Source organism: Chelonia mydas, chromosome 6 (assembly GCF_015237465.2).
Source record: "Chelonia mydas isolate rCheMyd1 chromosome 6, rCheMyd1.pri.v2, whole genome shotgun sequence".
In the NCBI taxonomy this organism is placed as follows: Eukaryota; Metazoa; Chordata; order Testudines; family Cheloniidae; genus Chelonia; species Chelonia mydas.
In genome coordinates this window covers 46,358,453-46,373,234 of record NC_051246.2, presented here as the reverse complement: position 1 = coordinate 46,373,234, position 14,782 = coordinate 46,358,453, and the positions used below count along the sequence as shown (strand labels likewise).

General features: G+C 42.1%; 1 protein-coding gene across 3 annotated transcripts in view; it reads left to right on the top strand.

Moving 5' to 3' along the window:
* The first annotated feature begins 8,764 nt into the window (after positions 1-8,764).
* Positions 8,765-14,782, top strand: part of BBOX1 (gamma-butyrobetaine hydroxylase 1) — a 65,866-nt gene continuing 59,848 nt past the window's right edge. The window contains exon 1 of one of the 3 annotated variants that reach the window (XM_007067977.4): positions 8,765-8,987. The gene's annotated coding sequence lies outside the window, so the exon portion shown is untranslated. Of the gene's footprint in view, positions 8,988-12,758; positions 12,989-14,782 lie in introns of those variants that run through there. The other 2 variants (XM_043548168.1, XM_043548169.1) reach the window with 2 other exon arrangements.

The following is a 14,782-nucleotide window of genomic DNA, read 5'->3' as shown; positions in this document are numbered from 1 at the left end:
GAGAGCAGTTGGTCATGTTTGAACTTATTTTGGAGGGAAAACAATCCTAAGGGAAGGTTGGCTTAGAGAGCAAGTCATAATTCAGAGTTAAGATTGGCAAGTGTGGGAAGACAGAAGAATTCCCATACTTAAATCATATTTTCCGTACACTTTCCATATTTCATATTACACATTCCACATTTTACTGCAGGAGCAGTTGCCATCATAAATTTTGTTTCACTGGTAATAACACATTTTACAATAAACAGACTGTCAATGTTTCAAGAGGTTTTTTCAGTCTCCTTAATATATTATCTCTTCCTACAAATATATGACCATCATAATTTACACAATTTAGCCTACTGAAGTCAATAGAAAAACCTCAATGGGGTGTGGATCAGGCCCTTAATCATCACTTATTTTCCTCATAATGGTTATTTGAGAGCTTAATAGCCACATATCTGGACAGTGACAAAAAAGATCCTTCCTGTAAATTGTTTTGATGTTACTGAATAGTTCTTTGATAACATCTAGGCTTAGAAGGACATGATAAACTTCTTGAGACACCAGAACCTGACCTTCCTTAAGAATTAGAATCCGTTCTAGTTTAATATAAATTTAGTTTATGATATGTGATACATTAACATTTAAACTCAGTTTAATTTCTTCCAAGTTATTTTCATATTTTGATACTTTCACACTGAAATACGATCCTTATGCCCTCTGTAATCCAACATACTTTGCACTAAACATATATATGCAAATAAATGCATTGTTGAAGCTGCATAAATACAATTAATAATATAATATTCTTTTTGTAATATTTATTCCCTCATATTGCACATAATGTGTATATTCTATTCAGATTACTTGTGTTAGGCTCTAATCATACAAACATATAATTGTATGAGTAGATACTAATCAGACCAGCAGTCCTATGGGCTTCAATGAGACTACTCATGTAAGTAAGAACTACTTGTGGGAGTAAAAATGTGTAGATTCTTACTTTGTACAGGGCAAATACTTCTCTGAATTGAAGTCCAGATTAAAAGACTTGATACAGCTTTAAGCCTCAAACACATACATACACACTTTTAAGCATAATCTCAGTACATACCCACAACCCATATATGAAACTCCCACCAAACTCAATAGGGTTTGTGTATGACCATTATGACCCTTTGACTGTGGAAGAGGACCCATTCCAAAGGAGGTTGCGGTTGTTCATTATCTGGTAAGAACAAAGCCCTGTGGATGTATTGAGGGATGTGCTAGTAGGAGAAGGAAGTAACTGAAGTGTGTGCAGCAGAATTTATCTTTACTTTGAGTGTGTAGTACCCATTTGGGAGGGCTGCTAAGTCAAAACTAAGCCCTAAGCAGGAACACTGTACACATTTTTTTTTCTTCTTAAATTTTGATTTTGTTCTTAACAGACGTAGTATGCACAAATGTGCCCATCTAGCTGTCTGTTCAGATTGCTTTTTATGCCAGTATCTAATTGCCCATTTCTAGCCTCTTCAAAGTTTACATCATCACTTCTGCTACCACTAATTTTGAATGTCAGGTCTCACAGTCAGTTATTTAACAAATCTATAATTATTAATACAAATCTATTATTAATACACTCTATACCATGTTATACATTTTTCATTTGATTTTTTTAGACTAACCTTAAAACAAGCTACTGTAGGAAACTGATGTTAAAAACGAGGAACACTGAGTCTTTAGAAAAAGAATTAAATCCAGGAAACCATTGTACCATCAACAGATCTTGTAACAATGCAGTCATTTATCTGGAGAATTTATCCACTATTCAGTCAACTATGAATTTTATATCCTGGATTCACTAACATCAGGTAGAAAGATGTCACTAACTACTTACATATCGCATTAATGTGTACACTTTGTCTGACAAGCCATCCATAACACCATAACATCCATAAAGGTTCTGCAATAGCTCTTATTGTGTTGTTGTATCCTAATTGTGCTTTTGGGTGACATATCTTAATAAGGTGACTTCTTTCTAAATGCTATGTGATGTCAAGCCTCAGTTTAATCTTGGATTGTGTATTAAATAATACACAGCACCAGCTGCCATTTGTTAGTCTATTGAATCACATAAATGATTAATATTTTAAGAAGATTCTTATCTTTAAAAACATGCAAGTGATCAGCAAATCTGATAACCAGACTTCTGCTTCTTCAAAGTAGCAGTAGACTCCTTGGCTTGGGTATTTGGAATTCTGGGTAAACCTAACAAAAATTTTCGTAGGCCAGCAAAAAGAAGTTGGCTCTTTTACTCATCTACTGTAAAACTCATCTACTTCTACTAAGGCCTCATTCTAATCAGTTCTATATATTGAAATAAATACAAATGTTTAATACCAAGATCATTGCCATATTCAGTTTGCAACAGACCTAAAAAGACATTCAAATATCAAAGAGTAGAGATGGTAAGTGGACACTATGGGCCTGCTTCACCATTGCATTACCCATTTTATGCCAGCATAACTCCAAAGGCCTTATGCCAGTGTAAAATTGCAGTAACACAGTGGTGACTCAGGCCCAGTTTTAGTGAACGAGGCTACCTTTTGCTGTAAATTAAAAATAGAATGGAGTCACTTTTCCTTACAAATATACTGCAGATCCTGCAAACCCAGATGCTCATGCATTGAAGTCAGTGGACTATTTGCATGAATGAGGATTCTCAGGATCACAGCAGGGCAGCCCCCTCCTTTCACCCCTGAAGGTGTTAGGTACCTCATAGTGGGCAGAGTCATGCTAGAGTGGGAACAGAGCACACAGGTGAGCAGATTGCACTGCAGAAAGGCTCATAGGCACCGACTCCATGGGGAAAAGGTGGTGGGTACTGAGCACCCACCGGCAACCCCCCATCAGCTACCCTCTTCCCCCCAGCCAGCAGGCCCCACCGATCAGCGCTTCCCCCTCTCTCCCAGGGCCTCCCGCCTGCCGTGATCAGCTGTTTTGTGGTGTGCAGGAGACTCTGGTGAGGAAGATGGAAGGAGCGAGGGTGCAGCGCTCTTGGAGGAGGGGGTGGAACGGGGCGGGAAGAGGTGGGGAGGCAGGAAGAGGCAGACCAGAGGCAGGCCCTGGGGCAGAGCTGGGGGCCAAGCAACCCGCGGCACATTGGAAAGTCAGCGTAGTAGCAGGCAAACTCCCTCTCAGAATGCCTGTCACCTAGGATGGCACAGCTCTGCACTGCCTCTCGTGCTGGGCTGTCCCTGACAGGCATGTTCTGACCCTTTACCTCTCAAACTTTTGCCTATCGTTATTCAATCTGACCTAATCTAATATCAAAGACTTTTGTGTAGGTGATTTGGAGACTGAGGTCCCAAGTCTGGTCTGAAGCTGGCCAACACTGCTTTCACCCTGTGCCCCTGGCCCGAAGGATCCGTTCCGCTGCTGGTAATAACTGGAGTGCAACTGCATTCCTTTCTCCCCAACAACCCTCTATAAGGAGGGCTGTAAGTGGGGCTGGTGTGGAGCTGCTTACCCCGTTCCCAGGGGAATCCCCAGGGTAGCCAGCTACACCAGCTTTATAGCCCATTAGTGCTGTTCTGTTGCTCTATCTCAGAGAATCAGTCCCATTATTGTTTTTAATATTTATATTGCATTAGCAATTAGAGACCTCAGCCAGGACCTCATTGTGCTAGGCACTGTACATACATATAGCAATGACAGTCCCTACATCAAAGGACTTTCCATTGGGTCTCATTTTGCAATCCTTACACAGGTTGAGCAGTATGTATTTACTTAAATATTCTCATAGACTTCAATAGGAATACTTGCATAAGTGCTACTAAATGTGAATGAGAGTCGCAAGATCAGGCCCAAAGCAAATGTGATGGGCTAAATTCTACCTGGGTCTTAAGTGGGTGTACAATGCAAGGACCCCTCCTTGTACCTCTTGCATGGCCTGTGTAGCTGCATGACAGAATTGCCTCTCTGCATGCGAGGGAGCACTGGGAGCATTCTGCAAAGTTGGAACAGAGCACTATAGGCTGTGTCTAAATGGGATGATCAAGCCCATATGGTTTTCTACCAAAGTAACTGGATAAAAACTAGACGTTGCTACCTGATAAGTTCTGTTTCCCTTTCGGTTTTGCATGCTATCCCCGACTTAAGAGTTCACAATGTAGTTTGCCTACTAATTACAAAGGATCTGAGTTTGCCACCATTGCTCATACTGAGTAGTCACTTACACCACAAGTAGCCCAGATGAAATCAAAGAGGCAATCCATACAGTATGGTACTTCTCCATGTGAATAAGGGTGGCAGAATCAGGCCTAGAGGAAATAAATAAACTAATCCTACAGTACAGGATTCTGTAAAATGATATAGTGAAAGTAACAAAGACGTGAATGTACTGTAAAATAAATGAGTTCCAGATTTCCATTATACAGTACTTCTGACATTTCTATTTTAAAATTCCTTGTTTTATAGACATTCAAAAAATAGGAGGGTAACAGTAATGAGTCATATTTTTGCTGAATGATTATGTAATCTAGAAGGGTGTGTGCTTTTTTTCCCATTTGGATATGATACTTTTCCACTTGGATATTATGTCACACCTGTTATAAATTTAAAGGGCCCAATCCTGCAAATATTGAGTGTAGTACTTACTACTTGGAGTAATCTCATTGCAGAATTGGGGCTATAGCTGCAAAATAATTTCAGTTCTGTCTGCTGTCCACGCTCATTTCTTGCCAAAACATTCACCTTTTGGGTTGAAAATGTCCATGCTTGATTTCTGTACAAAGGTAATTATTTTTCTTAATGTTTGATCAAAATCTCTTCAGTTGTTTTTGAGTTTGTTGAGTTTGTGTCTATGTGTGCGTGTAATAAAATATACATTTCTCATTTACAAAAATTCTGAACAAATATTTTTAGACATGGCTTACTTTGAACCTCTTCTGCCCCATTTGTTAATTAGCAAAAATGACCGCTTGAAAGCTCCATACTGAGCATGTGCAATAGAAAATGTTCTTAAATCTACAGGTGTACGTTTAACAATGGATGCATTGCACATAAAAGAAAAAAAAGAACTCAAAACTCTAGTGTTAGTGTAACATTAAGACTGCAAGGTCAAGAGCTCTAAAGTCAGGAAATTAAAAATTATGTTTTTTCCAGCAACATCAGTGTAGCCACACTACATAAAGGTACAATGTTCGTATCACCCTTAACATATTGGTTATTAATGTATATAATAACCTATAAATATTTCTTCAATACATTTGTGAAATATCTACAGTTATGTGATTTTTGGACTTTTCTGTAAGTGAGTTAAATGAAAGTTCTGGAATAATATTTATAATTAAACCAGCAATACTTTCATCCAAATAAGGTATTATTTGTAACTTGTGTATATGTGAAAAGAGCCGAATTATCTGCCTCTAATAAACTTCAAACCTATCTAATTACATTCACACTGTCACAATTTGTTTATAATTTGCAAACTCCTGCCTTCAGCAGAATCATTTCAATAGGAAAAAAAGGCTCAATGGGAAATTACAAACAAAAACAGAAATGTAAGACAGCGTGAGCATGTTTGAGCCTTAAAGAAAGAGAGGGAAAGCAAGGAATGAACATGAGAAGAAATATGGAGAATGGATTTGGGTCATAATTTGAAAGCAATGATGTCTTGTTACTCTTGCTGTACAAAATAAAATTAGGAATGCATTACAACACTGTTTTGGCATATGAAGGTTACTATTTAATAATACTACCAACAAAAATATTTAATTTCCTATATGTCAAAAAATTCAATCTGAGTCCATTCTAATTGCTAAAACACTTACAAGAACTCATTCTCTAATCAGCCATTTAACTCCTTCACTGCTTTTGCTCATGCTTGCTTCCAGCAAACTATCCAATTTTTAATCTCTGTGAATGTTTGCTGTTTGTCAAACATGCTGGCTTGAGTGTGCTTACAGGTTGTCTGTTTGCTATTTACATAGAAGCACCACCAGTTTGTCAGGTGCTTTATAGACAACAGCATGGATCTTATTTACCAACAGAACAGATACATCTCAAGCAGATGGTAGTGCAAGCTTCCCTGTTCCCATTCAGGGGTGTGCGATAAAAGAATTTCCCCTACCTATTCAGTTCTTGGCTTCTCCCAGGAAGGCCAGTTGCAATGCCAATCAATGCATGCTATGGTGTTTTATTACAAGTGGACACCTTTCCAGCATCCACTGAATACCAGATTAATTTCACGCAGGCCACTGAGCAGCCAATGGTAAGAGCTTTACACTATCACTACTTTCAGCTGGATTTGAGCCAGTGACCCTGAGGTAAAAGGTTTTCTCTCTCCTGTTAGAAATCTCAACTAAAAAATCCCCACCACAAACATTCCATTGAAATAAATGGAGCACTAAAATATTTGTCAGCACCCGAGGTCCTTAGCACAGCAGATAAATGAAGGCATTTAAAAAATGCATTTAGATTCTTTTATAGAAAGCTCAGCTTTCTGAGGGTTGGTGCTCACAGCAGAGTTGTTTGACAGTAATATCATCTGCAACATTAAGCCCCAGAATAAGGGCCAGATCATTCAATGCAGTGCAGCCACTTTGTACCACGCCAGAGGTAGAATCTGGCAGTAGAACCAGCATATTTTTGCCCCAGGATTATCCTAATTCCAGGGGATCCTCTAGTGGCATAGAGATGGCATAAATGTTCCTATACCATTGCCTTCCTTGCTGCTGTAATGGGTGTAACTAGAGGAAATTGCATGCCTGAAGAGGGATGGCCAGGGTGTCCATATGTTGTGCAGTTTTGGCCCGTCATGCAGAGTAACCCCCTAAAGAGGATCTCCATATCAGATCAGTCTGCTGATCAAAATGGGTGCTTTTGAAAAGATAAGGCCCTACCTATTCCATAAAAGGAATAAAAGGTCTTCATCAAGGAAAATGGTGGATTCCCCACGTCTTGATAGCTTCAAATCAAGAATGGTTGCCATTCTGGAAGATATGCTTCAGTGAAACACAAGTCATTGGGCTCCATATATATGTATCTGGGTGAAATTCTATTACTTGCGTTATATGGGAGGTCAGACTAGATGAAATAATGGTCCCTTCTGGCTTTAAAATCTATAAACCTACAAATGAATCGCTGAACTAGTATTTTATGATAGATTGTCTAACGCATGGTCTAATGACCTGAACACAGGCTTGCCAGCCAGGAACTCATGAGTTCTAACCCCAGCTTTGCTACTGATTCTCTGTGACCTTGACCACATCCCTTTACTTCTCTGTGCCTCAGTTTCCTTATCTGAATGGAGAGTAATACAACCTACCTGCCTTACAGAGACTTGTGAGAATTAACTAGTTGTTGTTTATAAGATGCCATGTAGTATCCTGATGATTCAGGTCTCTCACCTATAAACATGTTGGGTCAAATGCTGATATAAATCCATTGGAGTCAATGGAGTTATGCCAGCCAAGAATGGCAAAATTCACATTGATTTTAATGGGGCCAGGATTTTCACCCATACATTATAAAATGTGGTTTGTCTGAAACATGTTAAGACTCTGTGTCTGAAGTTTCAGAATATAAAAAGTGGAATATATCTGTTTAAGGAGATTCTACTATGGAACTGTAACAAAGGAGGAGCAAAACTCAGCTCTTATTTACATAGACATACATCCACTGTAACTCTAGGGCGAATTTAGGCTTTATATGAATTAATGGAGAAAATTTGGCCATTTAATAGCTAAGTGATCTTTTATTTTACTTACTAAGCTTTATGTATTTCCAACAGTGTAGGTATCTGCCTTTACTAACATGTCTCCCTAATAACTGTGGTTCTTGTCTTTTTAAGACAAAGCAAAATGTTAAACTAGCACTCCTGCAATTAACTATCTAATTATAACTGCACATTTCTTTTCTTTGTATTATTATTTAAAACATCTTTATTTCACTTTTTAAAACAGACAGGTTTATTTGTTTTGCTCTGAGATTTTGGCACCTTTTTCACACCACTTCAAAATCTGTACATTATGTTTTCAACAAACTCCACCTAAGCACATCTGCTTTATGTCCAGCCACAGCTGCACAAAGAGACCACTAATGGAGCCACAGCATCCCATCAGTTTCTAAGCCAAAGCATCAGTTGTAATTGACAAATATTCTTCCTCATCAGTTGTTAGGATTGGGTTTGCCTGCAGGGCAGAAAGAACTTCTAGTTTCAATATGAGTGCCTGACAGGGCGGTATATAGAGCTCCGGTTTTAGGATTTTACCTAATGAAAGAACATTATGAAATTAGGGATTTACTTTCAGTGGGTGACAGTCGCATATGCAGTGCTCTAGGGAATACATGCTGGGGCAGGGAGGCAGTATTGGCATATTTCAGAGTAGCAGCCTTGTTAGTCTGTATTGGCAAAAAGAAAAGGAGGACTTGTGACACCTTAGAGACTAACAAATTTATTTGAGCATAGTGAGCCGTAGCTCACGAAGGCTTATGCTCAAATAAATTTGTTAGTCTCTAAGGTGCCACAAGTACTCTTTTTCTTTTTTAGTATTGGCATAGTTTGCCAGAAGCCAGGGTGCTGAAACAAGTTGTATCGGGCAGGGTGCTGAGAGCCTTTGAACTAAACTGTAAACCCTGGGCTGTACATAATGGAAACCACTTCAAGCCAGGGGGTGCAGTAGCACCCCTAGTTCCAGCACTATGGTCAGAAGGGCTGTGCCGCCCCAGCTCCCATTGGGTTGGGGTGCTGAGCCCGCCAGGGCCCGGATTAACAACTGATTAGCGCACTGAAGCGGCCCCCGGCCCGGCGGGGTGCCCTGCCCCGGGGCTGCAAGCAGCGCCTGCCCCACGCCCCGCAGCTGGCCCGTGGCGCCTCCCTTCCGGCGGCGTCAGTGGTGGCCTTTCCACTACTTGGCCCGGCTCCCCAGGCCGCAGGTCCCGTCCTCCCCGCCATCTGTTGCAGGGCACGGCGGCGGCGCCGCAGGAGCAGGCCCCTTGGCCGGCGCTGGGGGTTGCAGGTAAGCGCCGCCCGCTCCCCGCGCTCCGATCGCAGCCCCGGCGCCGCGGGAGCAGCTGGCTCTGGCCGCCGAGCGTGGGGGGCGCCGCGGTGGGGGAGGGACAACTTCGCAGCGTCTCCTGTCCCCAGGCCCTGCCGGGGAGCGAGCCCAGGGCGCCCTACAGCAGGGGGCGGGGCACCAGAACACTGGGGCTCACAGGGCGCCAGGGGGGCACCCAGCCTGAGGGCCGCTGCGGGGAACAGGTGGGGAGGGGGGTCAGGTGTGAGAACGAATGTGGGGGGTGCTTCAGAGCGGGACACCCTGTGTTTAGGGAAGGATACGACAGAGGGGTCAGGAAGGGGACACTGGCTTTGGAGAAGGAGCTGCGGGGCGGGGGAGGTTGCCATACATTTGGATGGTGCTTCTTTAGCACAGGTCATGGATGTGCTCATCAGCTCACCTGCTAGGACTTTGAGGGGTGTTTTCTTGGGAGGGGGTAGTTACAAATGTCCCCCATGTTTGTGGGCCTTAAAGCAGATGATAACCACCATGAAATGCAGCCACCTCTGGGGTGAAGAGCAGCAGCTCACTAGCATTCAGTGGTGGTGGGAGAGCAGGGACATGGTTTTGGCCAAGGGCACCAAGGCAATGTGCTGTCCTTAGGAAGTGTGCCATGTGTCTTTAATGGCCAGGCAAACACTCAGGAGCTCCTTGATTTTTCAGATCTCACCTTCTGTACGGTATATTTAGAAGGATTAAGTACTAAATAAACTGTGGACATCTATGCTCCAGTGAGTCTCCATGTTTCAGATCTGAGGTTCAGACTACTAAATCATTCCTTCAGATTGTTAATTTATTACATGTTTAAATTAGATGTTGGGTTTTAGAGATGGATTTCTTGTGGACTTTGAGTTTTTATTTGGGGTCAAGAGGCTGCGTGGAGTAAGGTCTCTACAAACTGGCCCTGGAAAAAAGTACACTTCTCAGATGATTAGAAACATAAGATTTGCCTTACGCTTCAACTAACAGTTTATTAAATCTGGTAGCTTGCCTTTGGCAGTGAGTAATGGCTGATGCCTCAAAGAATATGGAGAGAAAAATACTTAATGCATCTGGCCAATTGTACACTGCTCTATACTTGGGAAATTTTTCTTTCCTGACCCTGGCAGTAATCAGTTTATGGTGTGAAATGTGAAATTCAATGAGCCCATTTTAACATGTGTAATTAAAAATATTGGTCATAAAATCATCCAGCCCTTTTAAAAAAAAAATCCAGTTACAGTAATTGACTTTCTGACCTCCTGTGGGAGGGAGTTCTACAGTGTATTAGTCCAGGGTGTGTTCGGGCTGATGTTTGTAGTGTTTCTACATATGCCAGTTATAGGTGGTCTTGTTGGTCCCTGTGGTCTCAGTGTGGTTTTACGCAGAGTTGGAGTATGAAGTACACCTTGCCAAGTATCACTTTGTAAAGGACCTCAGTCCTAAGGCAATTTGTAACTAGTGCAAAAAGGAATATTTGCAGCATGTTTTAATAAGACACAAAATCTTTCCTCATCTATTTGTAACTCTCACTTACTGAAATGGTCATATCTTTGCAGCCTAGCAGTGGCGGCATGAAAAATCTGAACACTTAATAGGCTTCATTTGCTTCGCTTATGCATGTAACAGTAGTGATTTTTAATTCTTATTTTACTTTTCAGATAAGTGTCTTATGGTAGATTTGCTAGCATACTGTTTTACTTCCAGGCTGTAAATAACATGTATAAATCAGGAAAGGTAACTGTTTATTGTTTACTGTATTGATTATATTGATTTGGAAGGTTATGCAGAGTTGAAATAGAACAGAATCCAGACACTGGACTGGCAATTAACCCTGTAGGGAACACATGTTTCTATGGTGCTGCATATATGTGTACTCAAATAATATAAACACTACAGACTTTAGATAATACAGTGAAATATGATCATACATAAAATAGCTTTCCTTGCTTCCTTTATTGTAAATGCTTTTCCTCTGCCTTTTGTCATAGTTTTGGAGGTACATTCACCTATATTATACAAATGTTGCTTTGCAGAGTCTTTCTGGTATTAAGATATGCTTTGTAAACAGATGCAATTCCCACCCTGCACCAAAGAGAGTGCACACACTTTGGGTTAGATCAGAGGTGGCCAGCATGTGGCTCCGGAGCCACATGAGGCTCTTCAGAAGTTAATATGCAGATCCTTGTATAGGCACCAACTCGGGCTGGAGCTACAGGCACCAACTTTCCAGTGTGCCGGAGGGTGCTCACTGCTCAACCCCTGGCTCTGCCACAGGCCCTGCCCCCACTCCACCCCTTCCTGCCCCCTCCCCTGAGTCTGCCATGCCCTTGCTCCTCCCCCCCCCCCAGAGCCTCGTGCATGCCACAAAACAGCTGATCGGGGATGGCTGGGAGGCTGCTGATGTATTACTGTGGCTCTTTGGAAATGTACATTGGTAAATTCTGGCTCCTTCTCAGGCTGGCCACCCCTGGGTTAGATCCTCAATGAGATGCCCTAACCACTTGGATATAGAGTCATTCTCTCTCACGCTGACCCAGTGACTATAATCATTTCCATAGTCAGCTGTTCTCATGTCAGGAATGAGAGCACAGACTCTTAAGAAACAAAGACCCTAGGCTCAATTCTGCTCTTATACCACTGTAAATCAACAGGTTTCAGAGTAGCAGCCGTGTTAGTCTGTGTTCGCAATGCATCCGATGAAGTGAGCTGTAGCTCACGAAAGCTTATGCTCAAATAAATTTGTTAGTCTCTAAGGTGCCACAAGTATTCCTTCTTTTTGGTAATCAACAGTAACTCTATTGAAGTTGTTGGACTTATGCTGGTGTAAAATCAGTGTGTAAGTGAGAGCAGAATCAGGCAGGCCCCTTCTTGCATTTATGAAAATCTTTAGTTACAAAATAGGGGGTGTGTCTATATGGGGACTCAGGAATATGAAGGCAAATCAACTAAAGGTTTGAAGTCAATGTGCAGAAACCCCCATGTGGATTTCTTCATTCAGGAGTAAAGTGGCCTTAGTTAGCTGTAACTAAAAGGCTCACTTTAATTTATATATTCAATACATTGTTATAAAATGACAACTTTGTTGTTAATTTTCTTTACAGATAATGAGCGAAATCCTCAGTTGGGATTGCTGTAGCTCCATTTAAGTCAGTAAAATGTTGCCAATTTAGCTAAGGATTTGGCCCAGAGCTTCTGATTTTCCTTACCCTTATGCTGTTGAAAATTGAAAAATTCTGCTGAAGTCAGTGGTGTTACACTGAAGTAAGTGAGAGGAGAATCATAGAGGTTTTTGTAAATGTATCTAGGGAAGAATAGTATCACGGGGACTTACTTTGCCAGCTGTGTCTAGGCTGATTTGTTTTGAAAATGGACAACATGATATGACTTGAGGAAAACAATAAACAGCCTTTTTATTCATTACACAATAGCTCCAGCCCAGGCAATCACTCCACATTGAATCGATAAGCAGAGGGATTTGGCAACAGGAACTCCTGTATATTTAAAGAAGGAAATGGCTAACTTCACCACAAAGGAAATATCTTTGCCTTTCTCAGCTGTTCCAGAGATTCTTCACAGATTGTTAGCAAATTGAATCGTACCAGAATTGAAGGCAGTTGTTTTATGCTTGTGTAACTCCATTGACTTCAGTAGTTACTCTAGATATACACCAGTGAGGGATCAGAATCAGGCCCTGTAGTGGGGTGCCTGCCCCACTCCTGCAGAAAAGGGGGTTAAAAGCAGCCTTGCTAAGCTGATTGGGGAAGCAGCCACAGCTGGGGCCATGCTCAATCAGGGCCCAGCTGGCCCTGAGAAGAGGGCTGTGGGCCAGGAGCTGTGAGGAGTCTCACTCCAGCCCTGGAGGGAGAAGGGATAGCTGCCTGAGAGGAAGGTACCTGAACTGGAGCAATACTGGGGAATAGGGCAAAGGATCTGGGGAGTCCCAGCCGGCTCTGCTCCCCTGGCTCCCAGCCATGCTGCTGGTGAATGCTGGGGGTGGTGGTTCCCCTCGCCTGGGAGCCAGGGGAGCGGAGCGGGCCGGGGCTGGGGCTGGGTCACTCCACTTCCCGCAGGAAGTGGCCAGGCCCCCGTGTCCCCTGTGGAGACCAGGGGCCAGGGCCCCATACAGCCCTGCCCCCATGGGGGTGGGGCTGGTAGGGCACCAAAATAGCTAGGGAGGGCTCTGCTCCTGGGGAGGGGAGACCCAGAGAGTGGGGGTACTACTGGGGCAGAACCCTGAGGTAAAGGGCACCAGAGCCTGGGAGGGACACAGGGGCCTGAGGCAGGTGAGCCACCGGCCTGCAGAGGGCGCTCCAGGCTGGAATTGAGCTAATTCCAAAGACGACCAGCAGGCGGTGCTGTGCCAGTGAGTCTTTGACTTCGCTGCAGGCCCAAATATTGGGGAAAGTAGCAATGACACACAGTGTTTGTACACCTTTTAAAAAAGCATGCTGGAATATTTTCATCACTGAAGAAAATTAGTATGATAGTTTCAACAGAATTGTTTTTTACCCAAAACATGCTCTAAGACAGAAGTGCAACATGCTGATGTTAGGTTTTGCTGAAATTTATGAAACAGTCCTTCCCTTTTGAGAGAGTACTAAGGCTGTTTTAATTGCACCCACAGTAAGAAACTAAAGTGAATGTAGAAATCTCAGCTGGTTTCAAAATGGAATAGGCTTTTGCTGCCTCCTTCAAAGAATGACACTGGACTGCTCTCGCATTTCCTGATTGGGGAAAGACCTATGCGAAGAGAATGACCTTTTATCACTTTCTGAAAGTGTCTAGATTCTGGATATGTATTTTAAATTTAGTGTTTGAGAAAGGGTCAGATTGATGGTATTAGAAACTAAAGTCCTCTGTGCACAGAACAAATGTAACACCTCCAGTAGTGCAATGTACTTGTAATGGAGCTCATAGTTACTTCCCGTCCAAGATTCTCCCAACAATAGGTTATGTAGGGAAGAGAGTAGTACTATGCATCTGATATAGCAACATTTCTGTGTGAACAAGAGTATTGGCTATTCTTAAAAAACAAATTCCCTTAGCATGAAAGGAAAAACAAACAAACAGCTGTAGTAATGGTTATCTGATCTCGCTTCTCAAATCCAATGACAATTCTATTTTTAAATTTGTTTTTGGGTTGTAGATGTCCTCTTTATAACATAAATTATGCCCAATGGATAGTTCCCACAGTCTTTATTATCCCTTTTTCCAGAGCCCATTCATGACCTGGTTGGTGGCTTCTCTTATTTTGCATGCTGGCCTTCCTTTCCAAACCACTTGAGAGGTTTACTGCCATCTATTTTGGAACTGATTTTGCTTGCCATGCATTTTGAGTGACTCTGTTATCCATCACTGCAAACAGACACCAGTTAAGCAATACACATCAAAGGAGAACATGAAGCTGGTCAGAGGCTCTAGCTGGACAAATTCCTGCTGTAATTTTCCCTGTGGTTAATTAGTCAGTTGTGAAACTCGCATCCTTTCAGCATACACACTTGTTCCCATACAGTGGAGCATAAAAACAGTGCAAAGCAGAAGTCTTGAGCTGAGACTGATAAGCGTCAAATATTTGTAATATATCTATAAACATTAAAAATGAAAATACAGGACAATTGCTTCCTTATTAATGTACCACATTTCTAGCCCTTCTCTCTTTAAAAAGGGTGATGTTTATTTCTATATATTATTCACACAGTTATAACTTCTGCACCTAATAGCTAAAGTGTAAGGGCAAGAAGCTTGCTCATGAGTGGAACAGAGACTGAAGGCTT